This window comes from Triturus cristatus, chromosome 8 (genome assembly GCF_964204655.1).
Source record: "Triturus cristatus chromosome 8, aTriCri1.1, whole genome shotgun sequence".
Taxonomy (NCBI): Eukaryota; Metazoa; Chordata; class Amphibia; order Caudata; family Salamandridae; genus Triturus; species Triturus cristatus.
Window position 1 is genome coordinate 1,209,455,682 of NC_140591.1, and position 25,164 is coordinate 1,209,480,845.

A 25,164-nucleotide genomic window follows, 5' to 3' on the forward strand; every position below is an offset into this window, starting at 1 on the left:
TCAATCTACTATATGCATATTTGTCGCCATAATTTTTTCACCGTATGTTTTACAAATTCATACTTATATTCATCCTACACAAACTCATTATTCCACTTGCGCATAATCATATTAGAATCATTTCGGTAGCGAATCATTAACACATTAATTACGGGAAGCTAATATCTGACATTTATCAAAAGTTATCAAAAATTATTAATTATTGTATCCTCATGTGGTAAATATTTCATTACCGGTACTATTTTTTATGCGGTAAAGTCTAGTAAGAATAACTCAGTAAATATAAGAGGCAGAATCCGTGGTATTAGAGGTTCTAAAAGGCTTTATTCCTATACAAAGGAATACAATTCGAATTGCAGGCTTCTATTCCATCACCACGAAAGTTCAGGAAGGAAGGGCATACATTATTGACAGATAATCAGTTTTATAGGAAATGCATTACAGTGAAACAGATGCAGGAGGCGTAACAGCTGATAATACAGATAAAATGTACATACGTAACTAATAGAGGCGGACATACAGGCGTAACTTAGATAACGTCATTATACATGATGTCACAAGTGGGTGGATCCATAAGAGAATCCTGCAATGTCAGCAGAAATATTTGGCAGAGATGCGCGCGCAGCCGCATGACGTGTAATTGACGTGCAACTAGAGGGTGAAGGGGACTTGACATTTAGCTCTACATGTGGAGACAGAAGTCTGGGGGGTCATGTCAACCTAATCCCAAATCATATCTAATATCCTATGTTTAAAGAACTGTGTTATCCAAAAGGAAAGGTCTCTAGGATAGAATCTATTCTATACTGTCTGTTAGTGCGTGTACAAGCGTCTAAGTGTCTACATGAGATGCGAGGGGGTAGGAATATTCCATGGTAATGGGGGCTATGAATTACTTGCATGAGGACAGCGAGGCCTGGCCCTTTGCACGGTAGCTGGAGGAATGTTTACCTAAACTACTAGACAGGAATGTATCGGATGAGGAGCGAGCAGATAATCTTGAAGGTGAAATACAGTTTTTTGGCAGGCAACAGGCTGGATCAGGCACCGTTAGCCACGCAGGGAGTAGGACAAAGTTCATGGATGCAGATGCGGGCTCAGACTGGAGCTTTCAGAGGCAGAAGGCAGGAAAAGGCTTGATGACAGAATTCAGGGCCTACTCGCCTGAATCTGTAAAATGTGGAAAGTGAACCACATAAAGTCGGTGGCCTTTCATACTTAGGAATGGAATATCTGACCCATTCATGGCGGATCTGAAAGAGGACATGTTGACGGTGGACGCACATATATTTGCGTCTTTAAAACTGGAACTAGAGGGAACATACATGTACTTATAGCATGCACATGGAGCCGTTGGGGTCTACGATAGGGGACATAACTGATCACAAAATTCATATTTCCTCATTCCCTCCCTGTCCCCTACGGACCCTCAGGAGATATCGATCTTCATCAATCCATCGATCTGTTCATATAGCATCATTTGTTCTTCTTTCTTCTTCCGGGATCTTGAACGAAAACTTGGATGTGGGATACACGATGTGGCACACAGACCACAAATCGCTGGCCCACATTGTAGACATAAGCAGCAACTGAATAGTATGAGAAAGCCAATACCTAGGAAGGATAGGATTCTCCATCCCCAGGCTGACAACACGCTCCAAAACCAACCGGACCAAGTCCAGGTGCCTGGACTCTGGTGTATCTGGCTCATAATCTTATGAAGGCGAGTTATGGCTTTATATACTGACGGCGAATTTTCTGGTATGAAAACGCAGCAACTTGATCCGATGACCCTACAAGCTCCGCCCCTATCGGCCAGGATGACGTCAAGGACAAGACGATTTTGAAGCACAACAATCCGCATAGCAGACTGTTCTTCTGTTAAATTGCCTAAGGCGGAAGTAGTCTCGTTCACTACTGCTTCAAGGGTTCTAGTTAATCTACGTATCAGCTTACTATTAGTGACTGTACCTATATAGGGAAAGAAACCTTTATTGAAATCTGTGTATTGTTCCCATGCCGTTTCAGTGTAATCGACAATCGGGAGATCTCTCTGCTGTCTATTGTGTACTAAATGGGTATTTCTATGATAATCAGAATGAGCTAGGAAAACAGGTGGCAGAAGGAATGCTATGTAACAGGTACCATCCCAATCTAAAGGTAGATGTATATATGCGGTCTGGCCACATATGAAGTAGGAATGACGGGAAGCTCTAAATGTAGACTTGCCTTGATCACTGAATTTTATTACAGTGGTGCATTTACTATGGCCCATGTGTATGGAACCATTCTTTCTTACACATAATTCCCCTTTTACTGGGAATACTGACATGGCGGGCAAGATTGGTGTAGCTTCAGATTCAACGTTCAGGATCATGAGGTTAAGTGTAAAATTACCTAATCCATATACTTCATTTTCTAGATCAGTTCCTGTTCTTTTGGGAAGTCCCTCCTTGTTAGGGTAGCAGACTTTAAGCAAAACTAGGTTCAGGTTTCCCCATACCCAGTTGTCTTGATAAACTGCGGAATTTGAATCTAGGGAATTAATCAAACTAAACCATGCTCCACAGGAGCCATTGTGTGTGAACGGATAGGGAAAGAGAGGCAAAACTCCCTTATAATTCTGATAGGGAGGGAGTCGGCCACATATCCAACAATTTGTGGCATTGCTGGTCTGATGGGAATGATGTAACATACTAATGAATGTGTTGTTGCGCAGCGCAAATCTATAGGACAACTCATGCGGAGGTAATTCGCTAAAAGAATGTTCTGCAGTTACATTGTAAGCACGCTTAAGAATAGGGTAATACATGTGTAATAGTATGCTGGAAATGATGATCAGAAGACTTAGAAAAAACAAAATTAATAATGTTACTGTGCAGTGACTACGAAGTGATTTACAATACGCATGCTTTTTAAGCTGCATCTGTTGATTTCTTTCTCTATTCCGGTCTAGAGGATACATGTCAGAGACAAATTCAACCGATTCACCTTGGAGAGGACTTAAACAATCAAATTGTCTGACTTACTAGACCTTAACTTCAGTTTATAAAGTTCAGTGTTTGTTGGTTCAACCAAGGGGAGTTTTGAGTCTGTCTGTGAGGGAATGCAGGGCTGAGCGTCCACACTAGATGGTAGTCCATAAAATTTCTTGATATGACTCGAGTGCAACCACCCTTTACGTCCCTCGATCTTCACGGCTGTCCTTGTGGTTAGTAGAACCAGTCTTGGCGATTTCCACCTAGGCTCCAGTTGGGTCTTCCGGTCGAAATTCCGGACCAGAACCAGGTCGCCTGGAACCACGTCATGGGGCTTCACCTCAGTATTATCGGGAAAAGCTGCAGCTACCTGTGAACGACAAGATTGTAGTGCAGACATCAAGGAAGCCAGGTAATCTGTCAGCATATTACAGTCAACATCAGTGATTTTGCGAGGTATAGGCGTCCCCCACATATTTGGTGGTCTACCGAAGATCACCTCGTACGGGGATAGCCCTGTTCGAGAATGTGCTACCATTCTCATGTAAAAGAGTGCAACTGGTAAGGCTACTATCCAATCGACACCTTTTTCTCTACATATTTTGGACAATCTAATTTTCAGAGTTTGATTATGGCGTTCCACGAGACCTGCTGCCTCGGGATGTCGGACACAGTGAAATTTCCATTGGTAGCCTAACAAAAGGGAAACGTGTTTCATTAGTTCGGATGAGAATGGCTGGCCGTTATCTGAGTAGACAACACGTGGTAAACCATACCGTGGGAAGAATTCTCGAACTAACTGTTTGGCAGTAGTCGGGGCAGTGTAATCTGAAACCGGGTAGGCTTCTGTCCAACGAGAAAGAGCACAGACAACTACGAGAACATATTTGAATCCTCGACATCGTTCCATCTGGATATAATCCATCTGGAGAGCTTCGAAAGCATGATTGGGAGGTTGAAAGCCACCCTGCTCTACGGGGATGCTTTTACCTGGATTAAACTGACAACATATCATACAGGTACGAACTTTTTGTTTAGCTGCTGCTCGCAAGTGTTTGTTGGACCAAATGTGTTGAATGCTGTCTAGCATAGCTTTTTCTCCTAGGTGCGCTGGACTATGTATTGTGTTAATGATGACTTGAACCATGGAGTCGGGAAGAAACCATATAGATTTTTCCTTCGTCATCCATCCTTGATCCGTTTGGATCCCTCCTAATTCAGTCCATTTCTTTATTTCTTCTGGTGTAGCATGTGTCTGTATGTCAATTACATCAAGGGCGGGATCCTTAACTGTCATGCAATGTGTTGGTGTCGGAACTATTGTCTTTGTCGCGTCAGTTGTATGAGCCTGGTTCTGAGCAGTCTGTTTAGCTGTTCTGTCAGCTAGGTCATTACCCTGAGAAATGATATCGGTAATTTTTGCATGGGCTTTGCATTTCATAATCGATATTGCAGTAGGTAGATGAATCGCGTCTAATAGGGCTTGAATGAGGGGTCCGTGTTGGATGTGGGCACCGTGAGAAGTTAAATAACCTCTCTCTCGCCACAGTACGCCGAAGTCATGGACGACTCCGAATGCATAACGTGAATCTGTGTATATGTTGACTTTCTTATTTTTGGCTTGAATACAGGCTTGTGTCAGAGCGATGAGCTCTGCTGCTTGAGCTGACAAAGTGTTAATACAATTTGTTTCAATGATTTCAGTGTCTGTTGTGACTGCGTAAGCGGCCACTAACTCTCCTGTACTTGTTCTCATACATGACCCATCTACATAAAATGTTAAGTCTGGATCTGACAAAGGGATGTCTGTCAAGTCTTGTCTGGGTTTCGTCGTGATAGTAATGACTTCGACACAATCATGTGCCAATGGATCTGTTCCGCCCACTGGTAACAGTGTGGCAGGATTTAACGTATTACAACGTCTGATTTCTATGTGTGGCTGAAACAATGTCAATTCGTAACCAGTGAGTCTCGCTATAGTCAAGTGTTGTGTTTGTGTGCGGTTCAAGAGAACCTCTACTGCGTGTGGTACTTGTACTGTCAATTGGTGTCCTAACACTATGGCATCGCTTTGTCTGATTGCTAAAGCTGTTGCTGCCACCGATTTCAGGCACGCAGGAAGAGCCTGAGCTACTGGATCTAATGTACTAGAGAAATAAGCACATGGTTTGTGTGATCCTGCTTGTTCCTGAGTGAGTACTGACAAGGCAGTACCTTCGCGTTCTGTAACAAAGAGTGTAAACTGTTTACTGTAACATGGTGTTGCTAAAACAGGTGCTTGGCATAAAGCTTTCTTTAAGCTTTCAAAGGCGTGTGTATGTTCTGGAGTCCAAGGGAGGACAGTCGATGTGGCTGCCTCCTGTGTTGTCAACTGGATGAGTGGTTTTGCTAGAAATGCATATTGAGGGATCCACTGCCTACAGTATGAAGTGAGACCTATAAAAGCCCGCACCTCCTTTTGTGTCTTGGGTGCTGACATGTTAGCAATTAACTGGATGCGGTCGGGTGTAAGCTGCCTTCCCTCCTTGGACAGCGAGTGCCCAAGGTAAACTACTCGCTGGACACAGAATTGCAGCTTAGAAGGGGACACCTTGTGCCCCTTGTCGGCCAGAAATTTTAAAACCGTCAGTGACGCTTTTTCACATTCAGGTTCGCTTCGGGCGGTGATCAGCAGATCATCGACATATTGAAGCAAGGCAGTGTTAACTGGCATGTGGATACTGTCAAGTTCTCGTTTCAGTGCTTGGCTATAGATGCTGGGGCTTTCTGTAAATCCTTGAGGTGCCCGTGTGAATTTAAAACTTCGTCCATTTAAACTGAATCCGAACAGATATTGACTTTCCGGATCTATTGGGACGCTAAAGAAAGCATTCTTGAGATCAATTACAGTGAAGAACGTTGCTTCTGAGTCAATAGCTGTTAGTAATGAAGGGATATCTGGGACCACAGGGTATTGTGGTACAATACATTTATTTAATTCGCGCAGATCAATAACTAATCGATATACTGGTGGTGCTTTTGGATCCGTTCTTTTAAGAATCGGAATTATCGGGGAATTACATACATTGGAGTTAGTTTCGACAACCACTCCTTGTGCAATGAGCTCGTCAATGATTTGCAGCAAAGCGACAACAGCATCTGGTGGTAACTTGTATTGTCGCATTCGTGGTAGTACTACTCCTGTTTTCAGTGTGACTCGATATGGTGTAATGTTCATGCAACCAACATCAGTGGGGCCTTGTGCCCATAAATGTGTAGGTAAATTCTGCAGCCGGTGATCCATGTCTCTAGACACGTAGTGACCTTTAAAGTCACGCAAAAATAATCGTACTCCTTCCGGAGAACAACATATTATAGCTCCTAGAGCTTTCAATGTTTTTATACCTAACACGTTTTCTGGACATGATTTAGTAAGCAATAAATCTGTAGTACGTGTCAATGGACCAACCGTCAGTGGAAGAGGTTGTGTTACTTCATTAATGATAGGTTTTCCTGAGAATCCAAGGGAAATATTCTGTGAGCCTGAGAGGGGTGCCCCTGGAACTTCACTGCGTCTTATAGTTGTTCTGCTTGCCCCTGTATCAAGTAAAAACTTTCTGTCTTCCCCTAATAGTTCACTATGTACATAAGGTCCCTCTTGGTCTACAGGAACCTCAATAAGGGGTAAGCCAACTTCCCTCTCTAGGCTATTTCATGTATATCGCTGATAATCGGGATAATCTGCTTGTGCATACTGATACATCTGTTGTGTTGTTGCTTGTGTTGCAGCAATAGGCTGCATTTGTGGTGGTGCTACGGTCTGTCGTGGAGCTGCCTTTTGCGGAGCTAGCTGTTGCGGAGCTAACCTAGGTTGTGCATGCTGAGGGAATTGTTGTTGATTCTGATCCTGTCTAGGTGGACGTGGTCTTTCCTGTGTTCTACCTGTGGCAATATTATGTTTCAGGACTGGACAATCGTGTATATAATGACCTTGTTGTTTACAATAGTTGCATGTCCCTTTCGTAGGACCTGCGGAATCACCCTTTAGATGACCATCAGCTGGAACTGACTGAGCAACAAGCATTTTCATTTTTGTATCCTTCATACGTCTTTGTTCGTGTTCTTGTTCTTCTCTAATTCTATTGTGGTGATATTGTAACATCTGTAACATCTGTGACGGGGTATTACCTTGCCAGGTACTTTCGAATTTCAATACTCTATTCTTGACTTGTGGTAGGGAATTTTCAACTAATTTTGTCACAAACAGATGTGGATATGACTCGCTACTTGCTTTTATGCCACTATTTATACCAAAACATTTTTCAAATCGGGAATAGAAATCACTAGTGTCTTCATCTTGCTTTTGTTTACAGGCTGAGATTGCACCCCAGTCTTCCTTTTTCGTAGTTAATAAACGTGGCAGTACCTGCACTAGTAATCCTGGTAGTGCTGTAGTCTTTTTCCCCAAGCCCTGCTCCTGCAGCTCGGGCCCTTTCTTCGTTTTCTAATGCTGTCCAATCTATCTTTTGGTCTCCCACCTCCCATTCCTTTTCTTTGAGTTTCTCGTAAACACCGGCGGGTAATAGGACTTTTAATATTTTCATAATGTCGGGGTAGGTATACTCTCCCATGAGTAACATGTCTTTTATCTCACGGTGGAAACCTGCTGGATCTTTGTCATGGCTGGGTACTACTTTCTTCATTTCTAATAATTCAATTTTAGTTATAGGCGTGTACACAAACACGCGTGTAAAGTTATTACCTTCACCTCTGATTGGGTGTACTTCGCGTAACGGATTCTGTCTATCTATGTGATACATCTTTATTCCCAGAATGGGAACTGGAACGTGTTCTGGGCATACAAAAGTTATATACTGGTTTCGGAATTCTAGAATTTCATTAATTAAATCAGTACCTGACCCTCTCCATTTATTCGTGAGTAGTTCTGTCAATATGTCAGGTAAGGGTCCTGGATCAGAGTGTTGGCTTTTATATAATGTAAGGAGGTGTTGAATCATGTATATACTAGCTAAACGCTGTTCGTATGGGTCAAGATTCAGAAACGTGTGTGCTAGTACATCATCATTGTATTCGCTGGGACTGTCAGCCCATTGTACTGCTGACCTGACTAATTCTTGTTCGTCCATGGAATCGAGCATATGGTACCCCCTTCGATCTCGGAGTAATTTATCAACGGCTTGGAATAGGTGTTCAGGGGATCTTGTATTTAACATAGGGTTTGGAAAATGTCTATTATATTCTGGACGTATCGGACGTATCGGGTCATTAAAGCCTCTAGTATTATTATGGGGTCTTCCTCTACCTACATAAGCTATCGTTTCTATTTGTTCTGAGTCTTGCTCCTCCTCTACTTCTGATTCTACTCTGTCTGCTTCTCGTCTTTCTTTATGTATTCGTTCTACTTCCTTGCGGATCTTTCGATACATGGCGAAAGAGATGCGAGGGGGTAGGAATATTCCATGGTAACGGGGGCTATGAATTACTTGCATGAGGACAGCGAGGCCTGGCCCTTTGCACGGTGGCTGGAGGAATGTTTACCTAAACTACTAGACAGGAATGTATCGGATGAGGAGCGAGCAGATAATCTTGAAGGTGAAATACAGTTTTTTGGCAGGCAACAGGCTGAATCAGGCACCGTTAGCCGCGCAGGGAGTAGGACAAAGTTCATGGATGCAGATGCGGGCTCAGACTGGAGCTTTCAGAGGCAGAAGGCAGGAAAAGGCTTGATGACAGAATTCAGGGCCTACTCGCCTGAATCTGTAAAATGTGGAAAGTGAACCACATAAAGTCGGTGGCGTTTCTATTTGTTCTGAGTCTTGCTCCTCCTCTACTTCTGATTCTACTCTGTCTGCTTCTCGTCTTTCTTTATGTATTCGTTCTACTTCCTTGCGGATCTTTCGATACATGGCGATTATACACGCCTGTCTATCATGTTTCTCTTCTGATATGTTCTGACCCCATTTGGCAAGTTTTTGCATGGTATCATGATCTGCCCCAGGCCTGTCTTGGTTCCTAATCACGCAATTTATAAAGAAACGTAGTAGTTGTCTTTGTACATCCACTTTCTGGTATTCCATAGCTTCGTTAATACTTTCTGGACCTCGCCCTGTTTGGACAAAGCGATATATATCGTCTAGGTGTTCAACCATTCCTGGTATCGTCATTAAATACAATGTAGCTCGTCGTATACGTAGTGATGATATGAGCAATTTGTCCTGTCTACCTGGCACTGGATCGTATCTACAATCCACAAGCTGTTCTTTAAACATGTCGGATGTCGCTAGTTGGGGTGTACGTTGGAGTGCTAAATCTCTAAAGGTCTGTTTATTTCGCGGCGGGGTGGCAAACATGTCTGTCGTACCTCCTGTAGCACCATCTGAGGTGCTGGGCAAGAAAGGATTCGTTGGACGTAGGATAGAGATTGTAGATGCGGGAAAAACTGTAGAAACGGACGGACCTGTGGGAACTTGTGTAGGAGTTTGTAGTTGCGGGGATACAGACATATGCTCTTGGTGTTGAACACCATCGGCAAGCGGTGTGGGTGGCATGGCATTAGCATACTCGGGAGCTACGTCATCTAAATAGGAGGAAAGGAAAACGTCCTTTGCTGTTTTGGGATGTGTTTTGGGATGTGCTTTTATCGGGAGCAATGGAGGAGTTAAGTCTTTTGGTATTTCCGGGGTAGCCTTAGGTAACCCTTCGGCCAGAAGAGGATACATACCATTCATAAGAGTGTTTCTTTGTCTATCTACTTGTTCTGATTTTACTCGGGTACCTTCCTCAATTAATAGATTTTCTCGGGTTTTATTTGAATTCTCTCTACCTTTCTCTTCCTGTCTGAGCGCTTTTTCTGTACGTCTATATGATTCTTTACGCCATAATTCAATGGCATCTTTCTGTGACTGTCTGGCTTTCTTTTTCCATAATTCTTCTTCTACTCTCATGATGCTATCTGCATCCCAGGTCCCCGCTGCGGGCCATCTCTGACTCTCTGGTAACTCTTTGGTGTAGTCCACCCATAAATCAAGAAATAATACGGCATCTAGGCCATGCTTATGATACATAAAGTACCCTGGAGTGTCCCTAGGTGGGATGGGAACAGCTTCTTCGAGTACACCTTTTCTAGTTTTGATCTGTCTTAGTTTCGAAAAGAGCGGCATTTTTAGATCTGGTTACTTAACCTTAAACACACGTAATACAATAAAACACAATGAGGAACAATCATTCACACTACAATATATAAAACGTATTTAGAACATTTAACATTTAACAGTTTTAACGAACGATGATAACTAATAGAAAACTAGTTACTGACATAATACTGACACTAGATAATACTTATTTAAATGCAAGACATACTATATATACTGCTAAACAGTACAGATACACTGCTGAAACAGTGCAGACCGGATTTGTGTACCCAAACCCGTCTTGACCGGCACAGACTATGTGCACGTTAAATGCCTCCCCGGTAATGGTACTCACCGGGTAGCTCGGAACGGAAGGCCTCGGAACGGAACTGAAACTGGACCGGACTGGACTCGACTCGACTGGACTCGGAACTTCGGAACCTGGTGGGCCTCTGTATACCTCGGATCTTGCTCTCTCAGCTAGGCTCTGGTCGGGATACTTCGCACTTCTCACCGCCTCGTCTGGGTGTTGATCGCAGCCTCAGTCGCCCCCGCTTGGCCGGAGGGAGATACAGGAAATCCTGCAGGTACGCGTTTTTGTCCGTTCAGCTGTGGCAGGAGACCGGGCCTGCAACGCACCTCCGGCGCGTGAGATGAGAAAGTGTCCCTGTTCGGGCGCCAATTTATGTGGTAAATATTTCATTACCGGTACTATTTTTTATGCGGTAAAGTCTAGTAAGAATAACTCAGTAAATATAAGAGGCAGAATCCGTGGTATTAGAGGTTCTAAAAGGCTTTATTCCTATACAAAGGAATACAATTCGAATTGCAGGCTTCTATTCCATCACCACGAAAGTTCAGGAAGGAAGGGCATACATTATTGACAGATAATCAGTTTTATAGGAAATGCATTACAGTGAAACAGATGCAGGAGGCGTAACAGCTGATAATACAGATAAAATGTACATACGTAACTAATAGAGGCGGACATACAGGCGTAACTTAGATAACGTCATTATACATGATGTCACAAGTGGGTGGATCCATAAGAGAATCCTGCAATGTCAGCAGAAATATTTGGCAGAGATGCGCGCGCAGCCGCATGACGTGTAATTGACGTGCAACTAGAGGGTGAAGGGGACTTGACATTTAGCTCTACATGTGGAGACAGAAGTCTGGGGGGTCATGTCAACCTAATCCCAAATCATATCTAATATCCTATGTTTAAAGAACTGTGTTATCCAAAAGGAAAGGTCTCTAGGATAGAATCTATTCTATACTGTCTGTTAGTGCGTGTACAAGCGTCTAAGTGTCTACATGAGATGCGAGGGGGTAGGAATATTCCATGGTAACGGGGGCTATGAATTACTTGCATGAGGACAGCGAGGCCTGGCCCTTTGCACGGTGGCTGGAGGAATGTTTACCTAAACTACTAGACAGGAATGTATCGGATGAGGAGCGAGCAGATAATCTTGAAGGTGAAATACAGTTTTTTGGCAGGCAACAGGCTGGATCAGGCACCGTTAGCCGCGCAGGGAGTAGGACAAAGTTCATGGATGCAGATGCGGGCTCAGACTGGAGCTTTCAGAGGCAGAAGGCAGGAAAAGGCTTGATGACAGAATTCAGGGCCTACTCGCCTGAATCTGTAAAATGTGGAAAGTGAACCACATAAAGTCGGTGGCCTTTCATACTTAGGAATGGAATATCTGACCCATTCATGGCGGATCTGAAAGAGGACATGTTGATGGTGGACGCACATATATTTGCGTCTTTAAAACTGGAACTAGAGGGAACATACATGTACTTATAGCATGCACATGGAGCCGTTGGGGTCTACGATAGGGGACATAACTGATCACAAAATTCATATTTCCTCACTCATTATCTTCAAAATAATGATGCAGGATTAATTCACTTTTTCAAACAAGCACATTAAAAGAAATTTAAAGAAGTTGGGTTTCTAGTCCTTATAGATGTGAATGCATTTCTTCGTCCTGATTTAAACCCATCGGGGTCAATGTTCTGAAATTTAAGATATGATTAGACTCCTTCTGTCTTAATATCTTTCTTCGGTCACCGCCCCTTGCGTTTATGCTCTTTCTCCATATGCTTAGCAATAGCGTTGCTTCTGTCAACATTAGTTGTTGCTCTTGCATGTTCGAGGATACGTTTTTTTAACTCGCAGATAGTGCTGCCCACATATTTTAATGAGCATGGATATTCCACAATGTAAATTACGAATTGGCTCTTGCATGTTATCAATTGATTTATTTTCCACATCTTTTTATTGGCCATCTCTATTTCTTTCACATTTTTCGCAATTATGCAAACTTTGCAATTTGAACATTTTACAAAGCCAGTTGTTTTCAGCCACATTTTCGGTCTTATATTTGTAAAGTGACTATGGACTAATTGGTCCTTCAAATTGCTTGCTCTTCTGTATGTCATTTTGGGATAATCTCCAACTATCTTTGCCACTGTTGGATCCAACTGCAATATGTTCCAGTTTTTACATAGTATCTTGTTAATCTGTTTATTTTCTGTTGACAGTGTCGTTATCAGGCGAATTTCATTCTTGTTTTCTTCTTTCTCTTGATTATTCTTAGGTTTAAGCAATTCAATTCTTGTCATTTTTTCAGTTTTTTAGTGGCTTGCATATATCACTTGTGCGTTATATTTCCGTTTCTTAAATCTCGCACACATTGCTTGGCTATTTTTTTGCCATTCTATTTCCTGTGAGCATATTCTCCGAACTCTCAGGAGTTCTCCAAATGGAATGCTTTTAATTGTATTTGGCTGACACTTATACATATATATACAAATGCTTATGCATATATATATATATACATATATATATGTGCATATGGGTGCGCGTAGAGAGAGGTAGAGAGGTAGAGAGAGGTAGAGAGGTAGAGGTAGAGAGGTAGAGATAGAGAGGTAGAGGTAGAGAGTTAGAGGTAGAGAGTAGTAGAGAGAGAGGTAGAGAGAGAGTTAGAGAGAGAGGTAGAGAATAGAGAGTGAGTAGTAGAGAGCGTGTAGTAGAGAGTAGTAGAGAGCGTGTAGTAGAGAGTAGTAGAGAGTGTGTAGTAGAGAGTGTGTAGTAGAGTAGTAGAGAGTGAGTAGAAGAGAGTGAGTAGTAGAAAGTGAGTAGTAGAGAGTGTGTAGTAGAGTAGTGAGTGTGTAGTCGAGAGTGTGTAGTAGAGAGTGTGTAGTAGAGAGTGAGTAGTAAAGAACAGTAGTGTAATAGAGTGAGTAGTAGAGAGTGTGTAGTAGAGAGTAAGTAGTAGAGGGTGTGTAGTAGAGAGTAGTGAGTGTGTAGTAGAGAGTGTGTAGTATAGAGTGAGTAGTAGAGAGTGTGTAGTAGAGAGTGTGTAGTAGAGAGCGAGTAGTAGAGAGTGATTAGTAGTGTAGTAGAATGTGTAGTAGAGAGTAGTAGTGTAGTAGAGTGTGTAGTAGAGAGTGTGTAGTATAGAGTGAGTAGTAGAGAATAGTAGAGAGTAGTAGAGTGAGTAATAGAGTAGTGGAGAGTGTGTAGTAGAGAGTGTGTAGTAGAGAGTGTGTAGAAGAGAGTAGTAGTGTAGTAGAGTGTGTATTAGAGAGTATTCGTGTAGTAGAGTGTGTAGTAGAGAGTGTGTAGTATAGAGTGAGTAGTGGAGAATAGTAGAGAGTAGTAGAGTGTGTAGTAGTGAGTGTGTAGTAGTGAGTGTGTAGTATTGAGCGTGTAGTATTGAGTGTGTAGTAGTGAGTGTGTAGTAGAGAGTGGGTAGTAGAGTGTGTAGTAGAGAGTAGTAGAGTGAGTAGTAGAGCAGTAGAGTAGTAGAGAGGGAGTAGTAGAGAGTCTGTATTAGAGAGTAGTAGTGTAGTAGAGTGTGTAGTAGCGAGTGTGTAGTAGAGAGTGTGTAGTAGACAGTGAGTAGTAGAGAGTGAGTAGTAGAGAGTGTGAAGTCGAGTGTGTAGTAGAGTTGTGAGTGTGTAGTAGAGAGTGTGTAGTATAGAGTGAGTAGTAGAAAATAGTAGAGTAGTGAGTGTGTAGTAGTGAGTGTGTAGTTGTGAGTGTGTATTAGAAAGTGTGTAGTAGAGAGTAGTAGAGTGAATATTAGAGAGTGAGTAGTAGAGTAGTAGAGAGTGTGTAGCAGAGAGTGTGTAGTAGAGAGTAGCAGTGTAGTAGAGTGTGTAGTAGTGTGTAGTAGAGAGTGTGTAGTAGACAGTGAGTAGTAGAGAGTGAGTAGTAGAGAGTGTGTAGGCAAGTGTGTAGTAGAGTTGTGAGTGTGTAGTAGAGAGTGTGTAGTATAGAGTGTGTAGTAGAGAGTAGTAGAGTGAACATTAGAGAGTGAGTAGTAGAGTAGTAGAGAGTGTGTAGTAGAGAGTGTGTAGTAGAGAGTAGCAGTGTAGTAGAGTGTGTAGTAGCGTGTAGTAGAGTGTGTAGTAGAGAGTGAGTAGTAGAGAGTGTGTAGTAGGGAGTAGAGAGTGTGTAGTAGAGAGTGTGTAGTAGAGAGTGTGTAGTAGAGAGTGTGTAGTAGAGAATAGTAGAGAGTCTTAGAGGGTGTGTAGTAGAGAGTAGAGAGTGAGTAGTAGTGAGTCTATAGTAGAGAGTGTGTAGTAGAGAGTGAGTAGTAGAGAGTGTGTAGTAGAGTGTGTAGTAGAGTAGTGCGTGTGTAGTAGACAGTGTGTAGTATAGAGTGAGTAGTAGAGAATAGTAGAGAGTAGTGAGTGTGTAGTAGTGAGTCTGTAGTAGAGAGTGTGTAGTAGAGAGTAGTAGAGTGAGTAGTAGAGAGTGAGTAGTAGAGAGTGTGTAGTAGAGAGTGTGTAGTAGAGATTAGTTGTGTAGTAGAGTGTGTAATAGTGTGTAGTAGAGTGTGTAGTAGACAGTGAGTAGTAGAGAGTGTGTGGTAGAGAGTGTGTAGTAGAGAGTGAGTAGTAGAGAGTAGTAGTGTAGTAGAGAGTGTGTAGTAGAGAGTGTGTAGTAGAGAGTAGTGAGTGTGTAGTATAGAGTGTGTAGTAGAGAGTGAGTAGTAGAGAATAGTAGAGAGTAGTGTAGAAGCTTCCAACAGACACAGGCACAACATTGGCTACTTGACATCCCATAACTTCCAGATAGGAGCAGCACAGCTCTTCCAGGCACACAGAGCACAGAAGGTCAAGACACAACAAATGCACCATTGATTGACAGTTAATACGTTTTAAAATATTCTTATACAGCAGATTCATATGGCAGAAAGCCCGTGGTTAATTAAGCGTCCTATAAAGAGCTCTCATTAATCATGTATTGCTTTTGATTTCACATGGACTTGTTATACAGTTTCGTGCAGGGCTTGACGCATAGTTTATTCACAAAGGCAAGCGAAGCGTTGTGCTGCCAGCCCCTTCTCCCTCTTGACTTGCTTTATGGCCAGTGAGTAACAGGTGACTGGTCTGTAGCAGGGCGCTCAAACCCTACCCTGGCTCGGCATGTGTACACCTGTCATGATTTCAGCCCTGCTCCACCTGGCTAAAGCCCACCCGCAGAGACCTGGGCTCTTCAGGTGGCAGGCACGTGAGGCCCAGATGCCAGGCGGATGCCCGCTGCACATGCTATTGTGTTACTCCACTGCACCCAAGCTATTGAGCCCCTAGGTATTGTGTTTCGACTCAGTAATTAGATGAATAACTCATCAGGGCTGTGGCACTTGGCAAATGTTACTAATATGGGACACAAACCACCCGCAAAAGTGCTGAGACAGTTTTGCCAGGTTCTCTGTTTTTTGCCTTCATTTTCCAGTTTACCTTGGCTCGAGCAAAGATATCTTCTGTGCATCAGATTTATTTTTCAGAGCTTTTCAATGCTCAATGGCAAATGCATGCAGATTCTTTTAAATGCAGGTTTGACTTTTGCTGCCATTTTTCTGTATGAGGGCATTGCATGGGCGAAGAACACAAAGGATCCGAGTCAAGAAGATTTTGCTATGACGTTCCCTTTCAGTATTTCAGGCTCACTCCTTGAATTCAGAAGTAGACTGCGAGTACTACAATCGTTAGTCACACGTATGCATGGCTATTCTGATTTGGGTCCTAATTGTTTTCTGCAAAGCACATCTTATGGAGAACCTTTTTATTAGAGTTGAATAAAGGATATGCACAACATACATTGCTGCAAAGGACATGATTTTCAGGAAAATATGGTTAAGTGAAAACATTTGCGTCCTTTATAATGTATACAATTAACGCAATTAACGAATGTGTACAGCAAAGTGAAGAAAAAAGTGCACACTGCCTAATGAAGAACTGTGTAAACTGCTGCCGGTAAGAGATCCAATCCCGCAGGACGTGGATAAAAGGAGACAGAGTGGCAACAAGCAGCGAGTGGCATGCCGACAGTGCAATCAGTTTTGGCATAATTTGTGACGCACAATGACGCGCACAAATTAAAAGGTAAGGCGGAGCTGGGACTTGGGTATGACGAGGCAGCACATGAGCGCATGCACTGCCTACGTCAGGCCGAGACCTAAACAGTGTATTACTTGTTACTGCACAGGGCTTTTGTTAGCTCTGAGGACAATGGATAAAACAGCTTTGATGTGAATAAGTAATCCTCTCTCTCCAAAAGCCCCGCCCCTTAGTGTGGGACATATGGCAGTGGAGAAATGCTAGGGCATATCTACTGAGCAGAAGAGGAATCCAACATGTAGATATCGGGAGCAGTAACAATGCTTCTTGCTAGAACACAGAACCACTATCTTTTTCGGCACCACTGGCTTTGCACTTGATGAATCTGACAGAGCTTTTTTTTAAGATGCGTATCTACTCAACTTTGCCAATATCTGTTGTCAGCAACTTGACTACCAACTCATTTAACCCCTTGAGTGCCCATGACGAGATGGTCTTGTCATAGGCCGCGGTTGCGCTGTGCCCATGACGAGATTATCTCGTCATGAACCCCGCCCGCTAATTCAACGCCCGGCACAGGGCGGGGAAAGGGCGGGGCACACAAGGGGTTAAAATGGTTTAGTTGAAGTCTGTGCCTGCTAAAAACAAGATTGAGATAACATATTGCAATTTAATAGATAACACAATTATTGTCATTCAAGAGCCCATGTGGGCAAATGCAATCCACACATTATACTTACCCTGAGTTGAAGCTCATCATATATAACACTATCAGTAACCCAGCACCCAGTGCTCTCAGGGGCAACTAGTCTGTTCCTAAACGGGTATGTGCTGTGATAAAGCCTTTTATAAGCAAAGATAAAGTTCACAGATTATGGGGCATATCAGCAAGGGCCTGCGACAATTATCGCTCAGCGCTTTTAGTGCGAGGATAATTATCGCAGGCTAATGCTGGATTCTATCGCGGAGATAGCGTGCTATCAGCAACACTTATCTCCCAAGCGATAGGAATCCATACGTTAGCTGGAAAACAGTATGATTATCGCTGGAAATCCAGCGATAATCGCACTGCGACCAGCGATACCTTGCTGATAGGGCAGGGTGGTTTTAGCCATGTACTCCACCTCCCATTGGATTACATGGCTAAATCAGATTACAAGCAGGCAAAAGGAAAGTAGCGATAACTGTGGTTAGTGCTACTTTTCTTATCGCTCTGCTTGTTTGCGTGCAGCTTGATAATTGGAGAAATGTTGGTGACATTTCTCCAGTTATTTTGGCACGGAACGCCCACTTTGCATCTCATTAGAGATGCAAACTGGGCGTTGTTGTAAGGGGCGCTAAATCAGCAAAACACGCGATAGCGTGTCTTTGCTGATAAGGCGATGAAATTATCGCCTGAAAACGGACGCAAAAGCGGCGATAATTCCATAGCGCCGCCTTGCTGATATGCCCCCAAGTTTTTTAGTATCCTAAGGCCTGCTATCCTGCACAACACTGTTCTCTAAAAGCTAATCACTCAAACAATCTTTATTTCGGCCGAAGGCCATAAAATAACGAGTTTGAAAGGCAGAAAACCTTTTAAAAGGATCTTAGATAAAAGAATAAAAACAAGCTAAGAGCAAATATATATATCAAGATAAAACTTTAAAATACATGTATATAAAAAAAACAGCCTTCAGGTAAGCATCATTCTCTGTCTTAACCTCCAAGTGTGCACTAAATATCTTGAAACAGAGAAAACAATGCACTGTCTAGTATCACTTTTAAGTATTCTGAACGCAATCTTATATTCTCTTGCCCCCAGGTTGCGACAGAGTGGGAGTAACCACTTCCTCCTAAAGCTATGATATACTGGGCAAACTAATATAAAATGTTCAGCTGTTTCTGCCGCACTAGGACCAAATGGACAGGATTTAGCAGGAGCTGGGTTTCCACTTTTCAATGTGGCAGTAAAAGTATGTGTCGGTAGTGTCATTAGGTGAAATCTAATGAACAAAGTCCTAGCCTCGGGGGTGGGGCACAAGCTCATCCAAAAGTGGCTCAAAATGATACTCAGTTTTAAACTCAACAAAGAAGGCAGTGAGGGAGCCTTTCTTGATGGAGCTTACAGTGTGCAAATCAGCATGTTGCCAAAAGGCTTTTTTCGGGACCTGCTTTGAGATTGATGCAGCTTCTGTTGGTGTCAACCACAGATTACCCAGCCCAATATTTCTCATGTGATCCCTGACTGAATTAAGCCGGGGGATTTTACTAGCCTCCGGGAATCTCATACCCTCTCTAGGGTAATGGAGAGTTCTGGGCCTGTCCATATTCTCTGCCAGTATAATAGGGGTTTCTAGGCTACCACATCATTAATGCACCCTAGCCAATGGGTGTAGTGGAGTGCTTGTGGGGTTATTATTTAGGCTTCTCATAAATTGATTTTCAACTTGCACAAAAGTCCAGACATCTGCTTTACCCCATAGTTCAGCTCCATATATTGAGGCCACCAATGCCTGGGGCCTATATAGCTCGAGGGCTGGAGTAATTGGGTGATATGTGGATGTACAGAAAGCCCTCAAAATAGCCCCTAAGGTATTGTTCAAATGTAACCTTGTACTTTTGGATGTGCAGCAGCCACTCAAATAGACCAGAGAGAGACACCCCACAGTGGTCAAACACTCTAACCTGTTCCAAACATTCCCTATTAAGAGCAGGAGTTTGACGGGATGATGATTAAAGGTTAAATGCCATATATTTGGTTTCACCAAAATTAATCTCAAGCCCACGCTGTTTGCAAAAAACTCTGAAGCAGTCCAGAAGTTTTTGGGTACCCATCGGTGGTCTGGAGAGCAAAAGGGTTTAGTCTGCTAACACGAGGGCTGGTACTATATGGCCCGCCAAAGGTGGAACATCACCCTCACAACTTTCTAGTTAAGATACTAATCCATTGATGTAAAGTAGGAAGAGAATTATGGCCAACACATACCCCTGCCTCAATCCAGATTTACCGGCATGGGGTCCATTAGCTCTCCTGAGGGCCACGCCTAACCTGCGCATAATTATTTGAATGCAGCCTGATGATATTATTGTGAAGATAGACAGGGAATCCCACTCCGCCCAAACCCTCCTTAAGGTTTCTCTAGGTACTAAGTCAAATGCTGGTCGGAGATCAACAAAAGTTAAAAAAGACAACTTCGCCTCTGCAAAACATACTTCCAATATAGCAATTGGAGTAGAAAAACCTGATCTATTGTACCTATGCCTTCTCTAAAGCCTGCTTGCAGTGGGGACAGAACATCTGCATCTACCATCCATTCAGTCAGCCTGTCCAGGATAATATGGTTGAAACGTTTTTGGGCATTATCAATAAGACTGACTGGCCTCTAGTTAACAGGAGAAGATCTACAGCCTTTTTTCAAAATAGGGATTATCTCTGCCCCAGCCCAAGTAGAAGGCAGGAGAGCACCAGCCAATAAGTTGTTGAAAAATAAAACAAAATAGGGGCAGAAAATATCCCTAAAAATCTTGAAAAAGTGACCAGGGACTTTGTCCAGACCCGGGGATTTATTGGGTGTAATTATATTAACTGCCTTAGAGATTTCAAGGATTGCTATGGAAGATACCAGCTGCAATGCAATAGAGTGCTCCTCGCCATCAGCTACGGTCTGGCGTAGAACCGCATCTACAGCTGGGTCTAGGCCCTTCTCTCCAGAAAACTGGTTAGATAGTTGTTGATTTGTATCCCTAGCATACAGCTCGGTGAAAGGTTTAACCCAATCATTGACTGGTACTGTATTCCCAAGTGCAGAAAGACTTCCTAGATCGCCACCTGCTTCCCCACGCTACATTCAGCATTAAGGTACATCTGCTGCATTCCCAACCTAAAAGTTTCCAACAGGGCAAGACAGGCTTCCTTACAGGGCTTGGAGTACCAGGAGTCCTCCTTATTCCTAGTTTTAGAACCTCAAGATTTCTTGGTGTGTTGTGTTCTGAGGGGTGCAAACATTACATCATATGATCCATTAACAGCCTCCCTAAGGTCTGGGAGCATACTAGTGACTGTCTCACCTGCTACTGCTTACAGCCCTGCTATTATAAGATGTAAGACCCTCTCAAGGGTTTTCTCTGACTCCAACACCATACTCCATTTCAGTCTACGCTGATTACTGACTGGGACCAGTCTGTGATCTAAAATTGCATTAGGACTTGTAGGGAGAAAATGACCCTATGCTGCCAGTGTAAGGTTCAAAGCATTGTGGTCACTATCCTGCCTTGGAATTTCCACCGTATCATTTAAAACAGGCTTTAGCCCCTAATATCCAAAAGAATATAATCTATTAGGCTGGTTAAAAGTATCTTTCCCTTCTTTGTCAGATTTATTTCTCCCTTTAAAGTCCCGAAGGCCAAGACTGAAGTGGAATGTATTTAGCTGCAATACTGCAGCGGATCATCATATCACAGGTGCTAATATGGGCCCCGGGATCTCCCGAACATGATCTTACTCGATACTAAGGTCTTCACAAGTGGAAGACAAAGGTTCAAATTTACAGTTACAATCTCCTTAAACTATTGTGTAGGGATTAGCATGCAAATCAGCCAGATAGGCTGCAATCAGTTCAAATACATGGGATTCAGCTGCTTTACTCCTGGGTCTGCAATAAACATTGCAAAAAATAGAACACTTCACCAAAGGGGACAAAAAGGAGATGCATTGGGCAACTGTGATGTTTAAAGGTACCATCTTAACCGAGCTGCGAAGTGTAGTCTTGACCCACACAGTCAACCTCCCACCGAGGGTCTACCTCTACCTGAGCAAATAACAGGGACGAAAAAAATTAGCGTACCCTATGCAAAGTTGCTGGGCCATTTCCCACGTCACTTTGAATATACAAATATCAAACAGCTCTATAAAAGAACCCCATAACTGGCAGGTGAGCTTAGAAGGTAACCCGACAACATTCCAAGAAATCAACTTTGTAAGTTAGAAGACCTAGTGGCTGTGCGGGGACTAGATTAAACGTACCTGAAGCTATTGACCGGGTAGAGAAAAGGTCAATATGCTTGGTTGATGGTACACTGATGTCAATGTGAATGTTCACTGGGCTACAATGGTATGTTATTGTTAAATTAGGGACAGCCGACATCTGGCAAACATTGGCAAGGATCTCCACCCTGGAAGGTCTATTTTTGTTTGGAATGGGGCATCAATCCTTATCATCTAGATTGGTTAACGGTAGAAACCTATAAGAGGTAGAAAGGGCCACCCCAGCAGTACTTATCGCCCTATAAGTAACAGGACCAGAAGGAATCCAATTTACCAGCTAATCCATTAGTTAATTTTAGAGAAATCTCTGTAACCTGTCTCACTCAAGTGGGGATATTGAACTAACCCCAAACAAGAAAAAAGGTTATTCTTATATGACTATGAGTATAAGAAGTTCAGAAGAAAAGGGTTAGGAGGCGTTGGAAGACTAATGGTTTCGCCACCTCTCATTCAGCAAATACTGTAGTTTGCTCAAGAGTCTTTTCCTTCTCTCTGTGTGTGCAGAAATAAACACCAGCAAACCAAAAAAAAGTAACATTAAAAACAACACAAATGAAGATAGCTTCTATTCTAAAGTTGCATTAATTTTCGGCTAGGTTCTAATCACTCAAACTGATTTTCATATCCTCTTCACTATTCAGACTGTTGGGTGATTGAGGCCCTTATTTATCCATTTTCATGCAACCAATGCAGCAAGCCACCCTGCTGAGCAAAAGAGAGAGGTCAGAAATTAACAGTATTTACCATTATACTGCACATTCCTGCTCTCTGCGTGCGCTGGCACTCAAAATGCTACCTAGCACCAAAGCATGCACCCTTGCACCATGGTGCAAGGAGGCTTGTGTTGTAGGCATATTTGTTTTTGTACAGTAATGGGGCATCTTGTTGCACAGAAATAATCCTCAGAGGCATTTTCCTATTTCAAAGTTGCACCTCTAGTGAGGAGGTGTACAATCCTGACACATTCCCAGGTATACCAATGTTGGCAAATCTGGGAATGTGTCAAAATCCATGGGTGAAAGTGTGGGAATGCTCACTCCAACCCATGGCACACCTCTCTGCTGCAGAATAGCTCGAGGCAGCGATGTGAGCTGCTTTGTGTTACTCTAGATTTATCAAGCCACTCAGGGCCTTACAAGGTGGCCTTACATGGCTTCATGACTTTCATTTAGATTTTTTGTCGAATAGGGGTTATGATCATTAAAGGTTTATTAGGTATAATGGATGGTTAGGCATAAATGGTTGTAAGTTTTTTATGTAGTAATGGATATGGTTAAAGAAAGTATGGAATACTAATGTTTTTTTTTTAATAATTGGGGTATGGAGAGGTTTTTGCTAATTTTTTGATTTGCTAATACCTTTAGCAGCATTTGCTGAATCTCTGTGAAATTTTCCAAAACAAACTTTTTCCTGGGAAGTTTCAGGTTCATCTTTGAAGCAGGGGCCAAGAAAAGGAGGGGGTCTCAAAACGTATTTTCACCATTTATTTATGTGTCCATAGGAAAAATGAACTACAATACCACTAAAACTGCTGCACAGAATTACACCAAATTTTGCAGAAAGCAAAATATTCGTAAAAAAAAGGGGGATTTTTTTTTTTTTATTTGGTGTAAATCCATTCAGAGGTTTTTGAGAAATAATGGTTTAAAAAACTGAAATATTGAGGGACAAGGAGGATTCCTGAAGCCGACAGATCTTAGGACGAAAGAAGATCTGATTGTCTGCCACCACATTATCAATGATGTGGCGGCAGCCATCTTAGGACTGAGGACTCTGGGTCAGCCAAAGCTTGGTGGTGTGGAGCAAATGCTTTTTAAAGTGGCGGGGGCATGTGGCCTGGATTTCTGATCCTTTTTCAGGCCCTAGGGACCCATCCCCTGAGGCATAATCAAACACTTAGTGAAAGGAGTGTTAAGTAACTGTGACTCACACCTTGAAGTAACTATAACTGACGCCCTCGCCATACACTTCTTATGACGTCACGGTACTTCCCACAATACATGTTCTATGACACCACTGATAACATAAGTGCAACATCTAAAATTTTGTAATCGATGAAAGCACCGTGTATGGCGAGAGTTCTAGTTACATTTAGACATGAGTTATAATTACTTGAGATAACTATAACTGGTGAAGTTTAGTGGGTTTGTTTTAAAAATGGTATGTTTTAACTGACATTTTCATCTAACTATAATTACCTTTTAAGCATTGTTTTTTTGTTTGACAAATCTTCACGAAATATTAAAAAATCTTCCCCTTTTTTGTTCAGCTGCTGAGTTGAAAGTTTTGGGGTGATCCATCAGTGGAGGCCGAGAGAAACTGGGTCCCAAAATGCGTTTTCCCCATGTTATGTCTACGGGGATTTTTATTTTTTTGAACACAACTACAGCCCGAACTGCTGAAGGGAATTACACCAAATTTGGCAGAAAGCTGGATTTTTGTCCATAAAGTGTGCTTTTTATGATTTGGTGTAAATCCTTTCAGTAGTTTTTGAGATATTTAAGTTTAAAAAATATAGATATCTGGGAGCCCAAATCCAACTTAAATCCTACTGAACCAAACAGAAAGTGTTGTCAGCCATCTTGGAGAGAAAATACAGAGTAATGAGAGGAGAAGGGTGAACTACCTTACGTCCCTTTGCTTCCAAGAAATAACATAAAATAGGTACAGTGGCTGATAATTCAAGGAACCGTGTAGTGTAATTTGCACTACAGGTAGATCCAGACTATATGTCTTCAGATGGACCTGAAAGGCATAAGCCTAAACCTGGGCAAGTTACCCAGGGAAGGGCATCCTTAATGGAAGAGGAAACCTCACACACGTAATAGTGTCATGCTTCATTATGCAAATCCTCTCCCACTCCTCGTTAGGACAGTGCCACCGAGGCGGACTCAACCTTCTCGAAAACTGTAACGGTAGGAGGGAGTTCTTGAATAAATCTTACTGGACAACACCGACAAAAAAGGGAATCCAGATAGAAAAGTAAAAATACCTTAGTATGCCATGAACAACAACTTTAATCAACTGGACACTAGGTATGATTAAAAACTAACGTGAATGGGTCGTGGAGATCAATGGCTCACACCCTTATACCTGTCTGCCAACATCTTTCTGCCCAACTAAATTAGCCCAAACAGTCAGGGGCATTGTCAGGGCATGTGGGCCCCTAAAGTTAGGGGAATTTAATGTGTTCTTACATGAAGACTAAATGTACTTCTATGTAAAAAAATATTTTAATCTAATCCCTCGAGTTGGGTCCTCCCCAACAGATTGATGAATAATGGGTTGATAACCTAGACTTTAGGTGGAACCGGCATCTCGGTCACAGAAGGGGTGGTGTCCTTTGTATTCACACATTCGTCAAAAGGTACGCCACTCGGTACTACCTCGGTTGGTCCCGTTCTGTGCTGCAAATTTGGTTAGATGTTGGTCCAGAAAGCGTGCTTTTTGTGATTTAGTGTAAATCCATTCAGTAGTTTTTAAGATATTTAAGTTTAAAAAATATAGATATCTGGGAAACCAAATTGTACTGAAATCCTCCTGAATGATGTGTTGGCAGCCATCTTGGGACTTGGCTTGAAGCCGAATCCCACAATGCATTTTTTTTAAAAGAAAGAAAAGGGAACAGGGTAGAATCACCCTGACCATTTGAGGGTGTCCAACTGGG